Raw genomic sequence first — 6,000 nt, 5'->3', positions numbered from 1 at the left:
TTGTGAAGATCAGACTTTGATAGATCCCTGTTCTTTAAATAAAACAGGGTGCCCACTCACACCTGATTGTCATCCCATTGATTGAAAACACCTGACTCGAATTTCACCTTCAAATTAACTGCTAATCCTAGAGATTCACATATTTTTGCCACTCACAGATATGTAATATTGGATCATTTTCCTCAATAAATAAATGACCAAGTATAATATTTTTGTCTCATTTGTTTAACTGGGTTCTCTTTATCTACTTTTAGGACTTGTGTGAAAATCTGATGATGTTTTAGGTCATCTTTATACAGAAATATAGAAAATTCTAAAGGGTTCACAAACTTTCAAGCACCACTGTATGTTGCAATCGGTTGAGGAGTATATTTTCCAGTAGGTTTTTATTCTACAGGGTTTTTTTTCATTGTGGGCAGCATATCTTTGCATTGTATGTTTTTTTTTTTACTTGAACGATTTCTTACTCTGCACACTCATGTAAACATAATTAATTATATAATTAATTAACGATAGCATTTATAGCTCATAAATGCTATCATTCAATAGCATTTATGAGCACCTTTCCTTAGTTGTAGATGATTTAAAACTACCACGGATTGAAATTGATTCATTCTTATGTCTGATAATATCTGTTCATAACTATATAGTTATGATATAAAGTGAAAGCACTTATTCACTACTGTCCACCAGGCACCCAGCAGAGTCATACCATAATAAACATCATGGTGTTGTTTCTGGTGCATGGCATGTGGTGTCAAAGAAAGGAATAAATATGTATCATAATTCATTTTTTGTGTCACTGTCACAAGACAATGTAGCGATTTATGGACACAAAATACACTAAACTACATAATTCGATGGTTCATATGCTTTATTATTATTATTATTATTATTATTATTATTATTATTATTATTCAGGGTAATTTTTGTGCCCTTGCAAATATTTTGCTCATACAATCATCAGGGGCTGCATTTTTAGGCCTAAATATATTTATTATTTTCATTCATTCATTATTGACAGGCTAAATGAATATGAAACCAGAAGGTTATTTAGGAAATAAATGTTTCATCTCCTCAGGGGATGTGGGCCTGATCCATTTTCATTTGCATACCTTTGACATCCCGCTAAATTACGCCATAAATTTGTTGAATAAAGTCCAGGGTCACGTGACAGTCAGGTGTCTGTCGGCTCTGTGGAAATGCTGTGTGGGGGTCACTGTGTACAGTGGGACAAGCTTCCAAGTCTCAGGACAAACCAGATAGCCTTAATCATGTCTTTCACAGTGAAACAAAATGAATAAATAGTAGGCTTTATAAAAAAGAAAATTGTGAATTAATGAATAAATAATTTTCTCTTTATCATGAGAAAACAAGTGTCGTTATCTCGAGATCATGAAATTTTCTTATTATGATGAGAAAACAGCAAAATATATTGCAAGCACAGCCAGTCTTGGCTTCCATTGTGAAACAATTAGTCTGGCTAGTCTTTTTTCTTTCTCTTTATCAGGAGAACCTCCTATGGATTGTAATCATCCAGATTTTGTTCCATCTGTTTGTTTTTTTTTTTTCTCATAGCACTCAAGAGAACACAGTAATGGTAGCAAGATCTGTGTAATGTCATGATATGGCCATTCAGTCATCATCTATAATCTTCTAACCTGCCTGGGTAGCTTGTTTAGGTCTCATCTGTGTATTTCACTTTCCTGTCTTCTGTGAGTACTGCAATGTATCTTTAAAGGGCACCTGACAGCAAAATTATGCTCTAAAATAGGTTTCTGTAATAAAACTACAAACACCACTGATCACTTTCATGATAGAACTAACCACCAACAGAACGAAACTCTTTGTGCGCAGTTGCGTCAATCTGGCCAAGCACCAAGCCGCTGTCAGTGGCCGCCATATTTGCCGTGACGTCACATGCAGAACGACTGCTCGGCCTTCAAGGCAGCTATGGCCGATGAAACAGAGCGATTTTCTGACCAGTCTTCAGAAACTGAAGCCCTTTTTGAGGTTGACACTGGACATGTCGGATTACATGAAGACGAAGCAGTGGGTGGCATTTTGCCTTATCATTTTGAGCCGTACCTGGACGATTTGCCTGCAGAAGGCGAGATTTCTGACTCGGACATAGAATACATGTGAATAATACTTCAGACTTCATTCAATCTGTAATTTGTGACAATATAACATGATTACTACATATAATAAATATGTTGGAGTATCTTTCATTATATTTTCATGACCAAAGGCTCTGTATACAGTTCAGTAAAGTTGAAAAATATTGGCAGATTCGAACTTCCGGGATCAATAACTCTTAAGTGAAACGTTGTTAAAACACAAAACACGCATATTTTCAACCGTAGTAAGATAGACAACGAGCTACAACCTAATTTTCATCAAAACGAGCCATCCTCGGAGCCACACCAAGAACATTAGTGTTTACGTGCAGCCGGCTGTGAGAGCAGCGCGCAGGGACCATCTATAAAGTGCAACACCGAAAAGAGACATCTCATCTCATCTCATCTCATCTCATCTCATCGCATCTCATTATCTCTAGCCGCTATATCCTGTTCTACAGGGTCGCAGGCAAACTGGAGCCTATCCCAGCTGACTACGAGCGAAAGGCGGGGTACACCCTGGACAAGTCGCCAGGTCATCACAGGGCTCGAAAAGAGACATTACAAAAAATATTCAATAACTTCACTATGATACAGTGGAGTGTCACCAAACTCACTACACACTTCATTGGTCTCCTACAGATTACACTACAACACTTGGTTTGAAAGAAAGGCATTTTTCATAATTTCCGGGAATTTTTATTAGGAATATTAATCAAGAACTTCACTATGATACAGTGGAGTGTCACCAAACTCACTACACACTTCATTGGTCTCCTACAGATTACACTATAACACTTGATTTGAAAGAAAGGCATTTTTCATAATTTCCAGGAATTTTTAATAGGAATATTAATCAATAACTTCACTATGATACAAGTGTTGTAGTGTAATCTGTAGGAGACCAATGAAGTGTGTAGTGAGTTTGGTGACACTACACTGTATCATAGTGAAGTTATGCTTGCCTGCGACCCTATTTTACAGGGTCGCAGGCAAGCCGGAGCCTATCCCAGCTGACTATGGGCGAGAGACAAATCGCCAGGTCATCACAGGGCTGACACAGAGACAAACAACCATTCACACTCACATTCACACCTACGGTCAATTTAGAGCCACCGATGAGCCTAACCTGCATGTCTTTGGACTGTGGGGGAAACCGGAGCACCTGGAGGAAACCCATGCAGGCACAGGGAGAACATGCAAACTCCGCACAGAAAGGCCCTTGCCTGGCACTGGGCTCGAACCCAGGACCTTCTTGCTGTGAGGTGACAGTGCTAACCACTACACCACCGTGCCACCCATGACTATAACATTAACAGTTTTAACATGAAGTCAGTTTTGTTGATGTTATAACTCTTCATTAATGGAAACTTGAGTGCAAAACTGCTCATGATACTTTTTTCAATATTATTATTATTCATCCATCCATCCATTATCTGTACCCGCTTATCCTGTCCTACAGGGTTGCAGGCAAGCTGGAGCCTATCCCAGCTGACTATGGGCGAAAGGCAGGGTACACCCTGGACAAGTCGCCAGGTCATCACAGGGCTGACACATAGACACAGACAACCATTCACACTCACACTCACAACTACGGTCAATTTAGAGTCACCAGTTAACCTAACCTGCATGTCTTTGGACTGTGGGGGAAACCGGAGCACCCGGAGGAAACCCACGCGGACACAGGGAGAACATGCAAACTCCACACAGAAAGGCCCCTGGGCTTGAACCCAGGACCTTCTTGCTGTGAGGCGACAGTGCGAACCACTACACCACCATGCCACCCCTATTATTATTATTTCAATATTATTATGATATCATAGTTATGACATAATATCTCAATTATGAGTCCATTTCATTGATGTTGTTATAACTCTTCATTAATGGAAACTTGAGTGCAAAACTGCTCATGATACTTTTTTTCAATATTATTATTATTCATCCATCCATCCATTATCTGTAGCCACTTTATCCTGTTCTACAGGGTCGCAGGCAAGCTGGAGCCTATCCCAGCTGACTACGGGCGAAAGGCGGGGTACACCCTGGACAAGTCGCCAGGTTATCACAGGGCTGACACATAGACACAGACAACCATTCACACTCACATTCACACCTACGCTCAATTTAGAGCCACCAATTAGCCTAACCTGCATGTCTTTGGACTGTGGGGGAAACCCATGTAGACATGGGGAGAACATGCAAACTCCACACAGAAAGGCCCTCGCTGGGTTCGAACCCAGGACCTTCTTGCTGTGAGGCGACAGTGCTAACCACTACACCACCATAATGTTAACAGTTTTAACATGAAGTCAGTTTCGTTGATGTTATAACTCTTCATTAATGAAAACTTGAGTGCAAAACTGCTCATGATACTTTTTTTCAATATTATTGTTATTCATCCATCCATCCATTATCTGTAGCCACATATCCTGTCCTACAGGGTCGCAGGCAAGCTGGAGCCTATCCCAGCTGACTATGGGTGAGAAGCAGGGTACACCCTGGACAAGTCGCCAGGTCATCGCAGGGCCAACACATGGACACAGACAACCTTCACACTCACAGTCAATTTAGAGTCACCAGTTAACCTAACCTGCATGTCTTTGGACTGTGGGGGAAACCGGAGCACCCGGAGGAAACCCATGCAGACATGGAGAGAACATGCAAACTCCACACAGAAAGGCCGCTGGGCTCGAACCCAGGGCCTTCTTGCTGTGAGGCGACAGTGCTAACCACTACACCATCATGCCGCCCCTATTATTATTATTATTATTTCAATATTATTATGATGTCATAGTTATGACATAATATCTCAATTATGAGTCCATTTCGTTGATGTTATAACTCTTCATTAATGGAAACTTGAGTGCAAAACTGCTCATGATACTTTTTTCAATACTATTATTATTCATCCATCCATTATCTGTACCCGCTTATCCTGTCCTACAGGTCGCAGGCAAGCTGGAGCCTATCCCAGCTGACTACGGGTGAGAGGCGGGGTACACCCTGGACAAGTCGCCAGGTCATCACAGGGCTGACACATAGACACAGACAACCATTCACACTCACAGTCAATTTAGAGTCACCAATTAGCCTCACCTGCATGTCTTTGGACTGTGGGGGAAACCCATGTAGACATGGGGAGAACATGCAAACTCCACACAGAAAGGCCCTCGCTGGGCGCTGGGCTCGAACCCAGGACCTTCTTGCTGTGAGGCGACAGTGCTAACCACTACACCACCATGCTGCCCCTATTATTATTATTTCAATATTATTATGACATCATAGTTATGACATAATATCTCAATTATGAGTCCATTTCGTTGATGTTATAACTCTTCATTAATGGAAACTTGAGTGCAAAACTGCTCATGATACTTTTTTCAATACTATTATTATTCATCCATCCATCCATTATCTGTACCCGCTTATCCTGTCCTACAGGTCGCAGGCAAGCTGGAGCCTATCCCAGCTGACTACGGGTGATAGGCGGGGTACACCCTGGACAAGTCGCCAGGTCATCACAGGGCTGACACATAGACACAGACAACCATTCACACTCACAGTCAATTTAGAGTCACCAATTAGCCTAACCTGCATGTCTTTGGACTGTGGGGGAAACCCATGTAGACATGGGGAGAACATGCAAACTCCACACAGAAAGGCCCTCGCTGGACGCTGGGCTCGAACCCAGGACCTTCTTGCTGTGAGGCGACAGTGCTAACCACTACACCACCATGCTGCCCCTATTATTATTATTTCAATATTATTATGACATCATAGTTATGACATAATATCTCAATTATGAGTCCATTTCGTTGATGTTATAACTCTTCATTAATGGAAACTTGAGTGCAAAACTGCTTATGATACTTTTTTCAAT

Source organism: Neoarius graeffei, chromosome 2, assembly GCF_027579695.1.
Source record: "Neoarius graeffei isolate fNeoGra1 chromosome 2, fNeoGra1.pri, whole genome shotgun sequence".
In the NCBI taxonomy this organism is placed as follows: domain Eukaryota; kingdom Metazoa; phylum Chordata; class Actinopteri; order Siluriformes; family Ariidae; genus Neoarius; species Neoarius graeffei.
This window is presented reverse-complemented; position numbering follows the sequence as displayed.